Source organism: Anopheles merus, chromosome 2R (genome assembly GCF_017562075.2).
Source record: "Anopheles merus strain MAF chromosome 2R, AmerM5.1, whole genome shotgun sequence".
NCBI classification, from domain to species: Eukaryota; Metazoa; Arthropoda; class Insecta; order Diptera; family Culicidae; genus Anopheles; species Anopheles merus.
In genome coordinates this window covers 56,465,459-56,481,573 of record NC_054082.1, presented here as the reverse complement: position 1 = coordinate 56,481,573, position 16,115 = coordinate 56,465,459, and the positions used below count along the sequence as shown (strand labels likewise).

The 16,115-nt window shown below is 40.7% G+C and overlaps 1 protein-coding gene across 16 annotated transcripts in view; it reads right to left on the bottom strand.

Annotated features, from left to right (window-relative positions):
- The window catches only part of LOC121588101 (gamma-aminobutyric acid type B receptor subunit 2), a 51,563-nt gene that overhangs the window by 23,189 nt on the left and 12,259 nt on the right, over positions 1–16,115 (bottom strand). The window contains exon 1 of one of the 16 annotated variants that reach the window (XM_041905704.1): positions 7,240–7,920. The exons of the other annotated variants lie outside the window; for them this stretch is intronic. The gene's annotated coding sequence lies outside the window, so the exon portion shown is untranslated. Of the gene's footprint in view, positions 1–7,239; positions 7,921–16,115 lie in introns of those variants that run through there. 16 annotated transcript variants of the gene reach the window in all.

Sequence of the window (16,115 nt, the reverse complement as noted above, 5' to 3'; positions counted from 1 at the left end):
CGACGTTCGCAAGGGAATCGCAGCGGTTGCGCAACTAAACCAAAACGATGTACAGTTACCCAACAGGACCACCGCCCGTTTCCGATTGGTCGTTGGAACGGCAGAAAATCATTTGCGCAAGGAGTCACTAACTCAATCTACACACAAACATAGCCGGCAAATGGGACATGGTCGTCGGGAAGACGGGGTCTGTCCTATTTATAAAAGGTTTTGCCATATTTATTTACAACGGCCCCATCGCCTGCTCGAGCGGCCAGAACGACTGATTCACGAGCATGTTTGATCGCCTGCAAATATCACACACACACACGGCCGAGGCGGATGATTCTTGTGCGATGGTTCTACCTGTGCACCGGTGTAATAGAGAAGTGGCAACCACCATCGCCGTGTGCGCCTGACAAATTATGCATTTTCAATCGGAAGGACAAGCTGTCATCGAGCCGGAACAAGAATTCAATCGGATGAAACAGGTAAGGCTGCCGGAGCAGCAGAGCAGGAAAAACTCACTCGCGGAAAAGCGAACCCCGGAAGAGCTCGTGATGGTATAGAAAAAGCTCAATATCCGCCATTAGCAATGCCAGAGAGACACACGATTCCTGGTGGGCAACATGGATGGTTCAAACGAACCAATGAAAATGTTGTCCCTTCCCCCCTCACCATTTCCTGGCATGGTAACCTCTCTTGTGGGGCATTACCATCCAATCCAGAGTGTGGTTTGAAGATTGCACAACGAAGCCAATGCAATATGAATGATTGAAGCGCAATAATGGTTCCTCATATTACGGCAGGAAGTAGTCATCCATTTCCCGACTGTACCATTGTGAAGTGCTAGGACCTACACTGAGGCCCAGTTCAAAGCCATGCAGGGCAAGAGTATCAAGGATCCCTTATCAGCAATCGAGTTGAAGCTCTGATTTTGCGGCTTGCTCTGCCACCTTGTACATGAAATGCCTGGAAGATACAGCATGCCACCAAGGTACAGCTGTACCATCACCTGGTAGGTAAGTAAATGATCCAGAAAATTGATACGCCAATCTCTTCGCCGCACCTTTACAACGCATAATCTTCACAGGACGACGCATCTGTTGGGACCGTTTGGTCTATCTGCTCTCGATTGGGAGCTTACGTTGGCTTTTTGCGCTTTCTTCACCGGCAGAGGGGCTCATCCTGGCGCGATTCGGTGCACCCCTTACGAGTATTCAATTGGCTTGCTACGCGGCCATGTTGAGCTCACCCTCTCTTCGATCGCTCGGCAAACCCAAGACGACCGAGGCCACCGATTGTATGGAAATCGTGTAGCAATCGTGAATATGAAATATCATTACACTCAGCATGAGCGAACCACTCACTTTGGCTGAAATAATTCAGTTAGGAGTAAGAACGTGTACGCCTGTTCTGCTTCCGCAACAACGTACTATAGAGGGGAATATAGCGAACTTGCTCGGGAGCAAAAGAATGTGCGAAAAAAGTGCTGGCAAAAGGGAGGCAATGGAAGATCCTTAGCTGGAAGAAGTTGATTGCCGTTATGGTGCTGCCGAGCAGGCACTTCGGGCGAGCTAGTTTGCGATGACCTTATTCCTGCCTTATTCTTAAGCGACGGTGCAACGGGGTAGTGGCATCTGGGGTAACCGCCGACAAGTCTGAGCGGCAATGGGACTGGGAGTAATGATAAAAATAGTAATAATGGTAATCATAACACTACTCCTGATATAAAGAAAACAGCCGAACCATGGCCAGAGTTGCATGAAATATTCGCCAGCACAAACGAACACGTCCCCGAACCCTCCGAGCCGCGGCTCCACCGGTTTTGAGCACGTTTTTACATAACGCCTATAGATCTCAGCCCTGGGAAACTGCCAACATTGGAAGATGCGGTTCAACGGCGAACGCGAGAAGACTGGTATGAAGTGCCGTTGTCGGTCGCCTTGCACGGATATACCAAGGATGTGCCGCACCACCTGATCTAGGTTCATCTTCGCGCAAAGCTTGTTTTTCGTCTTACCAAACCTGGTTGCCTTTGCAACGAGGCCAACTGTCTTAAATGTATATGTGTGTGTGTTTGTGTGTGTATGAGAGAGAGAGGGTGTGAGTGTGTGTTAGAGATGGAATGAAAAGTAAAACGGTGCAGCAAAAAAGATTTTCCATCCCACGCGCGGAAGGAAAGAGATGAAATAAACAAAGTTGTTGAGCAATGACGGAGAAACCTGATGTATAAATTGACGGTTAAGATTGGAGGGCAGGCTCGTTGCGCCGGACCTGGCAGGTGAGCGGACAGGTTGTTTATATCGAGCGGAAAAAGCGCTACCGGTGGTACGTGTTACCAGCCTTTGCGCTTCGGTGAGTTGTGCGTGCTTTTTTAGCCGCCGCCACTGCAGCTCCCATTCAGCTCCCGCATCCCCTGTGCTTGGGCAGGATGTGAGGAGCAATTCTTATGCTGCTGCTTAAATATTCATGAGCGTAATAATTCGACTTCGTCAGAGTCGGAATTGAAAATGAAGATAAATGCAGACAGAACCGCTGCTGCTTCCATAACCGCACTACTGCCACTTCCGAAGCGGAAAAACTCACACAAAAAAAAGGTTGACTGGTCGACTGGTGAGCGCAAGCATCGCACAGGCAGAAGAAGTGGCCGAAGCAACGGGTAGGTGATCTGCAGAAGAGATGGATTGGGTATATTTACCTACCGGTTACGTATAGCTGCTTGCATTGCAGCAACAGCAAATGTGGTTCCTGCTCCTGCTGCTGCTGCTGCTGATGCTGTTAAGTACCGGTAGTATCGGATGTGGCCTAACCAGGATGCGGATGTGGATGTAACGAGGTACAAAAAGGAACCGAGACCGAATGAAATCAAGGTAGGGAGTGATTTGGAGTTTGCAACCCCGTCGCAGTTAGGTGAATTGAGAGAACTTTTTTTACAGTGCTAAATCGAAACGGGGCCGAAAACAACATAACCACCATCAGCTAAAGTGCAGGCATGAGTTACAATACCATCGTGTGACGTAAGTAGATGTTATATCAACTATAGAACAATATTCATTGAGAGAGAGAGAGAGAGAGAGAGAGAGAAAGAGAGAGAGAGAGAGAAGGGGGGGTCAGAAAAAGATAAAAATATAATGACAAAAAATAGGGGACAAACAGTGAGAGAGACTAACAGAAAACTCAACATAATGATAAGGAGGGAGAGAAATTCAAATAAAAAGGCAAATTACCAAAGAAACCCTTAGCAATGCGGGTCAACGAAGAATAAAGGGAGCAGAAGAGATCATGCTGTAAGTGTTTAACGACATTTTCCAAGCTGGTATGTTCACTCTGCTAATATAAGCTAGGATAAATGATAAAAAGAAAACTAAGAATTAGGGGAAGATAGTCCAAACATACAAAACGATATCCTTGTGACCCATCGCTAAATCAGTACAATAAGAGCTGAAGAAGCTCTATGCTGGAAATCCTAGGGTGTATATTGGACACTTGGGCTTGGCTGCTGGAAATTGAGTTAGTGGCCTGATTGCCAGAATGTGCAGGATGTGCACGAGAATTTCTCGTTCTAGCTTTTATTAAAACTAACCTCGAGACACATGACATGAGCTTCCGACGACCAAGGAATAGCCTGTGTACGAGTGTGATGGCGAATCAGCAGGCTCGATAATTCGTGGTGCTAAACGACTCTTACCTAAACGTTACCGGGTAGTGTAGAGACAGAATGGACACGACGCTTTACTGGGAAAGTGGTTCATGTTTGGGGTAATCATTTCTAATTTGCGATCAACGAAGTTGAATAGTTTTGCGGTTTGACCCGCAGCTAACTGCATTATCGAGGTCGTGCGGGCACGCTGCGCCGTTGTCCATTAGTGCGAGCATAGATCGATAATTGCTGTCCTTCGTTTCGGGCTACTCGACAAACACTAGCTACTTTACGAGCGTTTTCCGTCCCCCCTCTCCTCCCAAGGAATGGTGATAGCTCGGAGGGAAAAAGTTTAACTACTTTTAGGCTTAAAAGGCTACCACAGCGACAGATGAACGGTAGCGAGGCAAAGACATTACACTCATATGTGCTACACCGTATTGATTTTTTGTCTGTAGGTCTTTTTCAGTTTCCCTTACACGTAGGTTGTGCTTGCGATCATCACAAGCCAGATAGTACAAATAGCCTAAAACCTTCCAATGTCGCAACTCAATACCACACGGTAGCATGAAATCGAAACCAACCTTTAGGGGTTGTAAGCCCAGGCCCCGCGATTTTTGTAGCCCGGGTACAATGAATGGCAATGAATAATAGCGCAGCTTCCGTTAGTTTCTTCGTTGTCGCCAAAAATGGAACTCAAACCGGTCGAAGCGATGGATGCAAGATAGCAGTGTTGGGCAAAGAACATGCTAGATAAAAGCTCGCTCTGGCATTAATATTTCGTCTATAATATACAGGACAGAACACGTGTACTTTGGCGGTAGGGATCCATCAATGCCACGGTGCAATCATCAGAGCTTCCTGCTTGACAGAAGGCTCCCACCGGAGAATGTCTTTATCGTGAAGCAAGGACGCAAAGAACCTGTCGGTTTAGGTTACAGTGCACGGCAGGGTATGAATCAATTATACGACTAGCTCTTGAATTCATCTAGTCAAGCATTCTCCGAGGCCCGGAGCAGCGTGCGGGCCGATACATAATTCATCACAGAGCGTGAATAGATTGTTATTAGATGTAAAGGGAGCGCAGCATTGCTATGGGTTGGGAGTATGCTTTTGAAAATTTTAAACTCGTATCGTGTTGCTTCGTAGGGTTCTTCGTTTACCAATGAGACACTTGCCAGGGCTGGGCCACAACTCGAGCAAATCGTCTAATTTATATCGTTGTTACAGTGCCCTGTTAAACAAATTCAGTACATTCCATCCGAATGCTGCTTTTTAAAATCTAAAATTGTTTCGGAAGGGTGGCTGTAAAGTCACTGGGTGTGTGCGAGCGGTTCTATATGCCTCATTAAGAATTCTTTCTAGATGGAATCTTTTGTTTCGGTATGTGTTGGGATAAACAGGGCGATTCAACGCGCACAAACCCACAACCCGCAGGCCGTCCTTTTCACATCACCAGCTAGGGTAGCTGGAGCGCATGTGTGCACGATATGTGGGACGGGAAAAACCACATACACACAGAGCAGTTCTAGCGTGCAGGCAAGGGTGGATTCTGTGAGAAAATGTCTCATCTGTTGTCGTTGGCTTTCCTATCGTCGTGGGTTGCCCGAACGAGCTACTCGCTAAAATAAACCGTAGGTGGGGTTTGCCTTCCCTAGTCCCCCCCTATTACCCTTTTCCTCCAATTCCAGTCGACGACGCACGACTTGCCACCCAGTTTACAGCAACCCCAATAAAGCTTTGAAAGTTTCGCACTAATTCTAGGAAGTCCACGTTAATCGACCGTTTTCGATGGGAAACAAAATTAACGAAGCAAATTTGTTGCTTTGTCGCGTCGCACCACACCACGCCTGTGCCCAATTACTAACCATCCAATCAAGCTTTTGTCGATCACTTGCTAAATGTGTGCAAGGAAGGCAGACAAGCATTTCAGCAGCCCATTGCGAACCAGCTGCGTTGGAATGCGGTACTACATTGAACCCCAAAGCGATGGCCAACAGCTTTTGTGCTCAGCAGTGAGTATGCTGGGATAAAAGCATGTGGGGTAGCTAAAAACAACATTAAGGGTAAAGTGTGTGTTTGTGTATGTGGCATAGATTGGGCAGGTCCTAGGGAAATCAAGCTTCCGAAAGGACAGGTGGAGATCAACACTCCTGAGGATACACAGAGGTTCTGTGTATCCCGTGTACACCCTTCAAGCTTGCTCAGTCATTTCCCTACGAATGTTTACTGTTTGGCACATATGTTCGCATAAATGGGACGTGCTGTTGTAAGAGGATCGTGAAGCAACAAATCCTATAATTCAAGCAATCCAGTGATATTTGCACTTATAATTATAACTCAATAAATGTGTTGAAATGCAAATGTCTGAAAATTTTAGATTGTTGATTTCGGCATTGTTTTTTTTTATAAATAAACCAAAGAGAGAATGAAAGAACCATGTTTGTCCAGAGGTGTGGAGATTGTGTTGAAAATATTGTATTCAGTGAATCCTGTTCAACCTATCCAGTGATTTGTACGAGTCTCACCCAAGCAAGTATAGCGCTTTTGTAGTGATTTGTGTGTCTTAGTTTTAGAGTTTTAGGTTTAGAGAGCGGTTGATGGATACATTTGTTGTTCATTTCCAGCAAACGTTACATTAATTTTTACATGAAATTTGGATTTTTTTATTGAGGGGGAACGGTTCAATTTTTTAGTTTTTATTTTTTCAACACACGTCCTACGCGGACATGCCGACCTATCTATAAACAGGCTTTCGAGACTTAATTCATTACCACGCAGACGTCGTCAATCCTAGCTACAGGGGGACGGTCCATTCTAGGTTTGAACCCATGGCGGGGATATTATTGAGTCGTTCGAGTTGACGACTGTACCATGGGACCGCCCCTCAACACACAATGATTTCAAAAAAGTCATATTTGCTAAAAATGTGAATATTTCTGCGTTTTATGTAACTTAAATAAAAAATTAACTAGGAAAAATTAAAAAAATAACATGAACGCTCAATGAATCCAATAAATAAAATAAACAAATAAAAAGCACGGGAATCCTAAATCAACATAATATAAGAAAACAAATTAATTAACATATATTTTCATACCTCATTTTGCATATTTTTTATTTTTGAGATTAAAACAAAGACAGGCACTGATAATTGGACAATTTGAGAGACAAGGTCAAGGTATAGTTTAAGGATCAGGTCTGGTTTTAAAAAATGTGATAGTGTTATCATACTATACAAGAAAGCCCTTTGCACACACTCTGCAGTTAGTATACATACCACAAACTCTACCATCGGGCTCAAGACTAGAAAGTAGGGTAACTGTACCAGCATTGGGCAGGCTAAAGCAGCAGTTTTACAAAAACTTTATTATTTTCTTATGTTATAATTTTTCATGAAAGTAATGTTAGTTTGGTTGATAACTATCGTATTAGGGTAACTGTACCAGTATTGGGCAAGTTAGTGCAGCAGTTTCACAAAAACTGCTCGTACACTTACAGTTTTTATTGTTTTTCATAAAAGTGACGTTATTTTGAACGATAAACTATCGTTTTATGTTGTGCCATTTTCTTGTCAATTTATATGTATTTTTATAGAAATTCATGAAAATACAAACACTGTTTTTGTTCCAATTTTCGGCAGTTTCTTCCTATTTTCGACAGGTTGTGCTCCTTTTTTCGGCATCGCGAATACGGGTCGGAAAATGTTTATGTTTAAAGTTTTACTCTCCAACTTCCCTCAGATTGGTGTCGAAAAGCACCTTAATTATTACTTTTATTAATTTTTAATTTTTGATGTTATGTTGCATATTTTGGTAATTTTGCTGGCAGTGTTTACTCTGATTTAATTTTTACTGTTACAGTTAGGGAAATGTAGGTAAACGGACGTTGCGGGTAAGATGGACACTTATCATAAATGATCATTTTCGAAAAATTCAATAAAACAGCATCCAAACTTAAAGTAAAACAACTCATTTGAGAACATTTTTGACATAATATAAGCAAAATTGGTTAAATTGCATTTTCTGCACAAAACCTTGTGTAACTATCCATTTCCTTTTCATGTACGTGGGATGGAGTAGTTTTTTTTAGTAATTCATCACTTAAAAACGACCCCAATCTATCTTCGTCTTAATTTTGGGCACTGATCTTGTTATAATCGATAATTGCATTATAATTATATTTTTCTTTATATTCGTCGATTTTTAGAAGCACAAAATTATGAACAAACGTTGTAAAAATGACCGAAAAGGAATTCAGACCACTGCATGCACAACAACTAAAACCTCAATGCATGCTGTGATGAAACTATTGAAGCTTTATCATCGAGCTGATAAAACTTTCCCATGCATTTTGATCAAATATTCTGGATGACTTGACCTCTGTATTAAGTAGACTTTGATTTAGACTATGCTAGCAACAAATAGAAACAAAGGATAGCGCAAACTAGAGCGATAGGTGCCTTTGAGAAATTTAATGCAAATAATGCTCGCAATACACGGCGGTGGGACGAGCTTTACATTTTCATAGCCAAAAGTAAGCGACTTCAAAAAAAATGTAATTAAAAGGATCCAATTTGTGATTGGTGCTCTTTGTCTACTTATTTTTTCATTCAAATGACATTAGTGTTCGTGATACAAAAATGTATCCATAACACAAACGTTATTAGTCGTTAAAAGAGGTTTTAGTAATGCCTGTAGATTTTCAGCACAAGAAAAAACTCGTTATGAGTAGGTCCACTGTATTAGCCAATTCATACTACAGGAGGACGGTCTGGCTAGGATTCAATCTCGTCCGACCTAGTTGGTCGAACCTTCTATCGAGTAGCGCTAACCAAATATTCTGCCCCTTAGATTATGTTGGGTTCTATGACTTCAAGGGGGTTTCTTTAAAGACAAGAATAGAATTTGATTTTAAGATTAGAATAGGACTTGAAGTAATTTATGTGATGACACATTATGTCCACAGTTTGCTCGCATATCGAAATGAGGCCAGGTTGTATGAGTTTGGACTATTTTTTGTCAACTCTAGTTAAAACTTTTTACGGAAGGTAAAAATAGAAGTACGTTGTTTGAATTCAAATTATATTTCTTCGTTTGACTACAAATTATAGTGTTTTCAACATTTAGGCCTAAATATGACATACAAATCAAGCAAATCTTTCATTTTTAAAACTTAACTGAAGAAAACTATCGAATGGCATTAATACTTTAAGCTTAACTTCTTCTTTTTTATTTTAAGATTCTCCTATAAAATTAGTAAATTTCAACTTGTATTTGGTGTAACGACTTACGCGGTCATGCCGACCTATGCTGGCTTTCGACAGTTGTTAGTACCAAGTAGCCGGATAGTCACTCCTTGCTACGGAGGAACGGTTCATACAAGGCTTGAACCCATGAACATACTTGTATTTGTACCAACTTGTACGATCATAGGTACATTCCAGCTATTTCCATCAAATTATTAAACCACTGTTTAATTCCTGTATCCAAAACAACAGAACAATGTGGTTTTTTCATGAAAAAACACTTCAATTTCACTGTTCGTTCGAATTAGTAATATGTCTTCACGTTGGTAGCAAATGCAGTTAATTGAAATTTCTGTGTAATACTTTCTGCCTTTTGGAAAGAAAAAACCAGAAACCATCAAAAATATACTTCTCCTCAGACCGTACACCTGGTTGCTAGTCACACAGCCATTCTATTTCGCAACCATTCAGTGAGCTGCCAACATCAGCACCTGTTGGGCGTGCGAGGACGGCGCAGGTAACTGCCTATTTTCCAGTTCGTATTTGTGTATGTGTCCACATTTCTGCGCGCTTACGTCTAACCGAGATGGCCTAGATGTGTTGTACCGCATGACGGATGGTGTAGAACTTGTGATGGGCTGGGCAACGCTGAGATAAAAGGGAAGGGTAAATGTATTGTATCAAAACCAACTCTTGCTAAAATTTCCATCGTTCAACTGCCTCATTTTATGCCTTACTCCGTATGCCAGTGGAAAATTTCCGGTGAAAAACCATTATTATTAAATGGATAATTCCTTCTCCTTTCCTGTCGACCGTCTTCCTCACTTTGAAGATTAATCTAACCTGACTGAAGGACAAACGCTCCACAAAACTCAGGTACACCCAGTCATGACTAACCGCCGTTTAGTTGAGCAGTAGAAATAGTTAAACTTTAACCGGTTCCTTCTCTATCCAACACGCTACCTTCAGAACGTATACTTGTTCTTCCTGTGTGTGTGATTCGTATGTGTGGCAAACATTAGAATATAGCCGAGATTAACTACTGCGAAGGAAAACTCACATAAAGCGGGTGAACGGGAACCATGTTTCATTTGTTTCATCTAGCGATCCCTCCATCATAATCTCACGTCCACAAAGTTGCTCCGTCTCTGCTCAACTTCCAGTTGGCTTTGGGAAGGAAGCGAAGCCTCGTTACGTTTCATTACCCTCTGGACGCATTTGAGGTGTTTAAATGTTCGCCCAAGCTCGCATCCTAACATGGAATCGAGACCCAACTGAGCGGTAGATGAAAGAGAAATGGAACGAAAGGATCCTGCCTCCTCTCAACTGGCATGTTCGTGGGGTGCACATTAAGTATGTAAATTAATTCCATGTGGCTTCTTAGGGAATCAATTTAATTTCAACCAACCGAGCTATCTTTTGTCTCTTTAACGTCGGTTGAAGACTGAATCTTAAACAGACGAGTGAACGAATAGGCGGATGATCGCCGGGATATGAAAGGAGTCGGTCGATTCCTTATGCATTTTCTGTTCTGCTAGCGTAACGACGGAAGGGCCCACCGCTAATGGTGAGAATAAAAATGAAATAAAATGAAATGAAATTTCCCGGATATCTCGACGTCAAACAGAGCAAAACCAGTCCTGCTGCTGCGTCACTGGTCGGACGAACCGGGCTGTTCAAAGCCGTCGGGGTTTGTTTGTTTGTTTGTACGGTGGAAGCCGGAAGCAGGTTCAATATTGAACAAAGGCTTAACATTCTCCACGCCGAAAGGAAAACTTTATCCATTCTAGCATTCTAGAATCCTTCTCCTTGCTGCTGCCATCTCGAGCGCATCAAACAATGCTCGCCTCGCGGTAGTAGATTAATTTACCCCTGGTGGGGATTTATGAATGAAAATACAGTTTTATCTCGACGCTGCGTATCGCATTCCAAATGCCCGGGAAGCGCACACACTTTCGGTGCGCGTGTTGAAAGTCCTGTGGAAAAAGTTTTTTTTTTTATTTATGCGAAAATAATCAAGCATTCACACACTTCTGATGTAACAGTTAAAAAAAGTCACCCGTGTGTATGAAGGATGGTCTAATCCACTCCATCACATGCCTTTTACGCCAGGCATGAAGGATTAGACCTTCATCTTCATCGTCCCGTTACGATGTTAACATCCTTTTGTTCCTACATTTCCTTTACCCACTTTCACACACAAAGGTGCATGCATGCAAAGGATATGTATATAAATGCAAAGAGCATTGTGAATGTTATTATTGCTAGACTTAGCTGTAAGCACAAAGCTTCCATTGTGGAAGTTATTGCTTACTGTATTAGCAAAACTGGTAACGATCAGATGATGACTTTACAGTTTCCGCAAACTTTGCTACAGAAGCACTTCATATTTATTCAAGTGTTTTATTATTTTATTATTTACTTAATTATTAATTTTGGTTCTTGACAGTTGTTTCTTTTGATTGTGGAAGCTACGTTGGCGATAATAGAGAACATGATAGGTATGGTTGAGGTAAGCCCTACTCACCCAGCATCAGTGCGTGGCTGAACACGAAATGGTTTTTCTTCTTATAAATGGTTTGCTTCAGTTGGATTGAGTAGAATCGTTAACCGTAGGCAAACGAATAACAAACCCCATTAAAAACTCACACAAACTTGCACAAGTAAGCTTTGGTAGCAAGATGCGGTAAGAAACAGTCGTACGCCACTGCCTAAAGAGCGTGTTTTAATTTCTACGCGCTTATCACTGTTGCGAAATCGTAACAGAAATGGAAACCCCCATAACATGTGATGGTGAGAGTGAGACCCATTTTCCCCAAGCAAGTATACATATTCTACCTCCTTTTCATTCATTCCTTATTCTCGTTCTACTCTCCAAATGTGAACTAGAAAGAATCATACACCATGACCATGGCACTCGTATCGCACCTTCACGACGTAAACCTTAACACGTGCAAGGGTTTTGAATTTTAGTGATTAAAAAAATCGTTATTCTATGAGACGGATGCGTGTTAATGGTAGATTGTGAAAAAAGTAGAAAGGAGCCACAAAAGCGTGAAATCACGTCACATTGCAATGCACACGTAGCTCGAAGTCGTTTGCACCGATGCTGCTGATTTCTGTTTCTCGGTTATGTCTATGTTTTACTTTTCACCATAACCTATCAACGAACACAAAACTCCCATATTTAGCAGGGTTGGGTTGTTGTAAGACATTGCGTACCAGCTATAAAATTTTCATCTGCAGTCATCTTGGGAAACTCGCTCTTTGCTGTCACTCCACATAAAGTTGCAGGTGCCAAGGCAAATGCTATGTTTGAAAAAGTACATGTAATTTCAAACTCATTCGAGCCATAATGATGTTTTTTTCGTGTTTGCGTTTCTAAATGAATAAAAAGACATCACAACTTAAAACATGGAAATCGTATCAACTTAAAAAAAAACACAAATCACTTCCCACAAAATGCACAAAAACGTTCGAAAGCATTACTATCACAGACTATGATTCTAAATCCTTTCAACAAGTGTGATATATGGTGTATATATGACTACATCTAACTACTTGACCGCCAGAAATTTTAGAGTGCTGATGATTTTAAATTTTTCGTTACTCAACCTAAAATACGTTCTGTTCAGCTTTAAGTCACGGAGTGCTCCATACTGTTTATCTAATAATGAAAAAATGTGCCGAATTAACATTTTCTAAAAAAAAGATTTTCGATTATGTTTTCTTCTTCTTCTTCTTTGGCACAACAACCGCTGTCGGTCAAGGCCTGTCTGTACCCACTAGTGAAGTGAGCTTGGCTTTCATTGACTTATTGTTACCATAGCAGGATAGTCAGTCCTACGTATGGGGGCACGGTCTATTCGAGGCTTGAACCCATGACGGGCATGTTGACGTCGTACGAGTTGACGACTGTACCACCAGACCGGCCCCAATTATGTTTTACTGCAGCGTTTGGCAAAGTCCGGCCCGCCGCAACAGTCAATCCGGCCCGCGAAAGGTATTGACTGATTTTGAAAGATGGAAAGAAACTATTCGTATACAAATCTACAAATGAATATCATTTAGAGTAACATTTTATACCATCGTACTCTTTCAACTTTAATTAAAGTACTATGGAATGACGGATCGTTTGGTATGTTCGAACTCCTGATCAATATCTCCGTAACGTTTACATGGAAACAATCGACTTTTTTTCGGCTGGCTGTAGAACAAAAACTAGGAGAGATAATTTCTTTACATGTACATCATTTGAAAGGTAATTATTTAAGCTTCCTTGGACAAATAAATCTAAAATTTTGGGAATTGCTTTTCATCAGTTATTCGGAATTTTCACCACGATGGACGAAGGCATGCCTATAGACATCCTAAGTTTTCGCGACAAAATTGTTAGAGTAGAGCTTTTGCATCATGTTGGTCCAGAAAAATTCGATGGAACACAAGTGACGGATGTTGTATCAGTTTGCGGACTAGGGTGCCATGTCGAAATTTTGCCGAAACTCACCTAATATGAATGCATTGAGTTTTGGCGTCACTGTTTGCCATTGCGGAGTCAGTGGACGCGATTTCTGCTTCCTGATATGTGTGTTTATGTTGCTCAAGTACTTTTTCACTGTTTGGCGGGTTGCATCGATCTCCCAGCCCAGATAACCCAGTAATGTAGCCACTTGTACCTCTGTCTTCATTTTTAGCTTTTTTGAAACCTCAAAAATGAACCTGGACTCTCTTGCGATGCTTTGATGGTTGCCTAATAGTTTCAAGATGTTGGTGACCAAAACAAAGAAACGTTCTCATGCGACGATAAACTTCTGGACGCAGTTCATTTAAAGCGCTAAGGGGTGTCATTCGTTGATCGCGCACGCTTCTACGTTGGTTGGTGTACTTTTTTGGTCATCATGGTTAGAGTTTGACTGATAGAGGTGTCAAGGTGAAGTGGCTGATAGAGGTTGCCTATTGTCTCATGGGATACTACTATTCAAAGTTTAATTAACGATTTGTTAGAACGGGTGAAGATAATCCCATGATAAACTCATGAATTTGTCAATTTTGTAAATGCAATCGTTATGTAATTTTAACATTGTTTCAACACGACAATAAGACTTTCGGAATGAAGGAAATCACACATGAAATTTTATACTGATGAGATGCGCTAAAGACTGGTTGCAATAAATTTATTTAAATTTTTGCATGCGACTTTGCGATGCGAGAGCATTTGACTTTCGCCAACGCAAAACATGCAATACAAAGTTTTAAACATAGTGAAACAGCTCCATATAATTTCACGTGATATTTTATTTTTTGTTATGTTTTAATCGTTCCTCTTAGTTTCACACAAATCAGTTGGTTTCCCTTTAAATTTGTTTAAGGATATTTTCGATCGTATTTGGGAGCAAAAACAAATATTTAATAACCCTTGTTGTTTTAAAGAGAACGACGATTCCACATTGTTGCTGTTAACGAGTACAACGATTGTCAAAGTGCTTTTCAATAAGGAAACATTTATCAATTTATCTGGCAGGGCAAGGCTTGTCCATAAAGCATTTTTATAATTACTGAATATATGTTTGTTTCGATAATTTTTTAGCGTTTCAGACTTTTGTATCATCCCCGGAATATTTTCAATATTTTTACGGCGTGGGAAGATTGGGTCTTCAAGAAGCTATATTGATCACTTTTTGTAGTTTTTTGACTAATCAAAGTTTTGCCCATTTTTTGCTGATTCTCAAATGATTAAAGATTACAACTAGTTTTTAAAGGAGGTATGTTTAATTTTTAACTATGCTTGGATGATCTTCTTCTTCTTTGGCACAACAACCGCTGTCGGTCAAGGCCTGCCAGTATCCACTAGTGAAGTGAGCTTGGCTTTCATTGACTTATTGTTACCATAGCAGGATAGTCAGTCCTACGTATGGGGGCTCGGTCTATTCGGGACTTGAACCCATGACGGGCATGTTGTTACGTCGTACGAGATGACGACTGTACCACCAGACCGGCCCAAATATTACGGCTTGGATGATATAATTACAGAAAAACAACAATAATACCTGAAATGTTTCTCAAAGATCAAAATGTAATAATTTAAGCGCAATAATTAAAAAAAAACGCATTCTCCTGGCCCGCTGCACTCGATCATTTACTAAAGTTGGCCCATTGCCTCAAAAGTTTGCCGACCGCTGTTTTACTCTATATAAATTAGACAATAATTCAGTTCCTCTCAGCGAGGTTGTATAGCGTGAATTTGAGCTGCTTTCTTTTCAGAACCAATAAGAATATATTAATGTGGAGCAGTTGTGTGACCCATGCCCGACATGAGCTCAAGCCAACCCTATTTGAACCGTCCTCCAGTAGCCAAGGACTGTCTGACTATCCGGCTGCGTGGTTCTTAAAAAGTCGCGAAAGCTGGCATAGGCCGGTATCAATTTAGTATGTTGTTAAGAATCAATTTAGGCATTAAATTATTAAAGGCAGTTGCAGCTATGGATTAGACATGGAAATTGTTTAACCTAAATAGGCCACCAATTTGAATAAATTATAAAATTATGCAATTATGGAATTATGACAGCGTAGTTTGTTACGCCGTAATGCGCTAATAAAAAGAAAGAGAAGAAGAGTATTTAGTTAGCAAAGTGTTTCGTTTAACATTTAATGCAACGGGAATGGCTTCAAGGATCCGCAGAGTTTGGTCGTTTGGTTGTTGAATATGGACTTCTTTTCAGCATTATAGGATAGATATATTGGATTCTGTTCAACAACAAAGAATATATATACGCGATCTTTTCAATCGTTTAATAACTACAAGTATTTGGACTGTAATCTCTTCAACAAACACGATACGGCACACTATATATACAGTATTTGGACTGTAATCTCTTCAACAAACACGATACGGCACACTATATATTCCTTCATTAAGGCAACTCTCTTGAAAAGTAATATAATAATAAGTAAAATAAGTTATGTAGACTAAATAAGATTTGATAATGTAAGTCAATAAATAATACAAACTATAATAAATGTGTGTAAACTTACTTCAATGGTATGGTATGTATGGTATGGTATGGTATGGTGGTATGGTATGGTGGTATGGTATGGTATGGTAACATCTATACAAAGTTGTATACAAATAATGTCAAAGATATCAAATCAAAATTTTGTATCATAAAAAATATATAAGATAAATGATTGAATGAAACTAAATAGATATTTTTGAATAAACATTTTTAAGTTCAAATATGTTTTGCT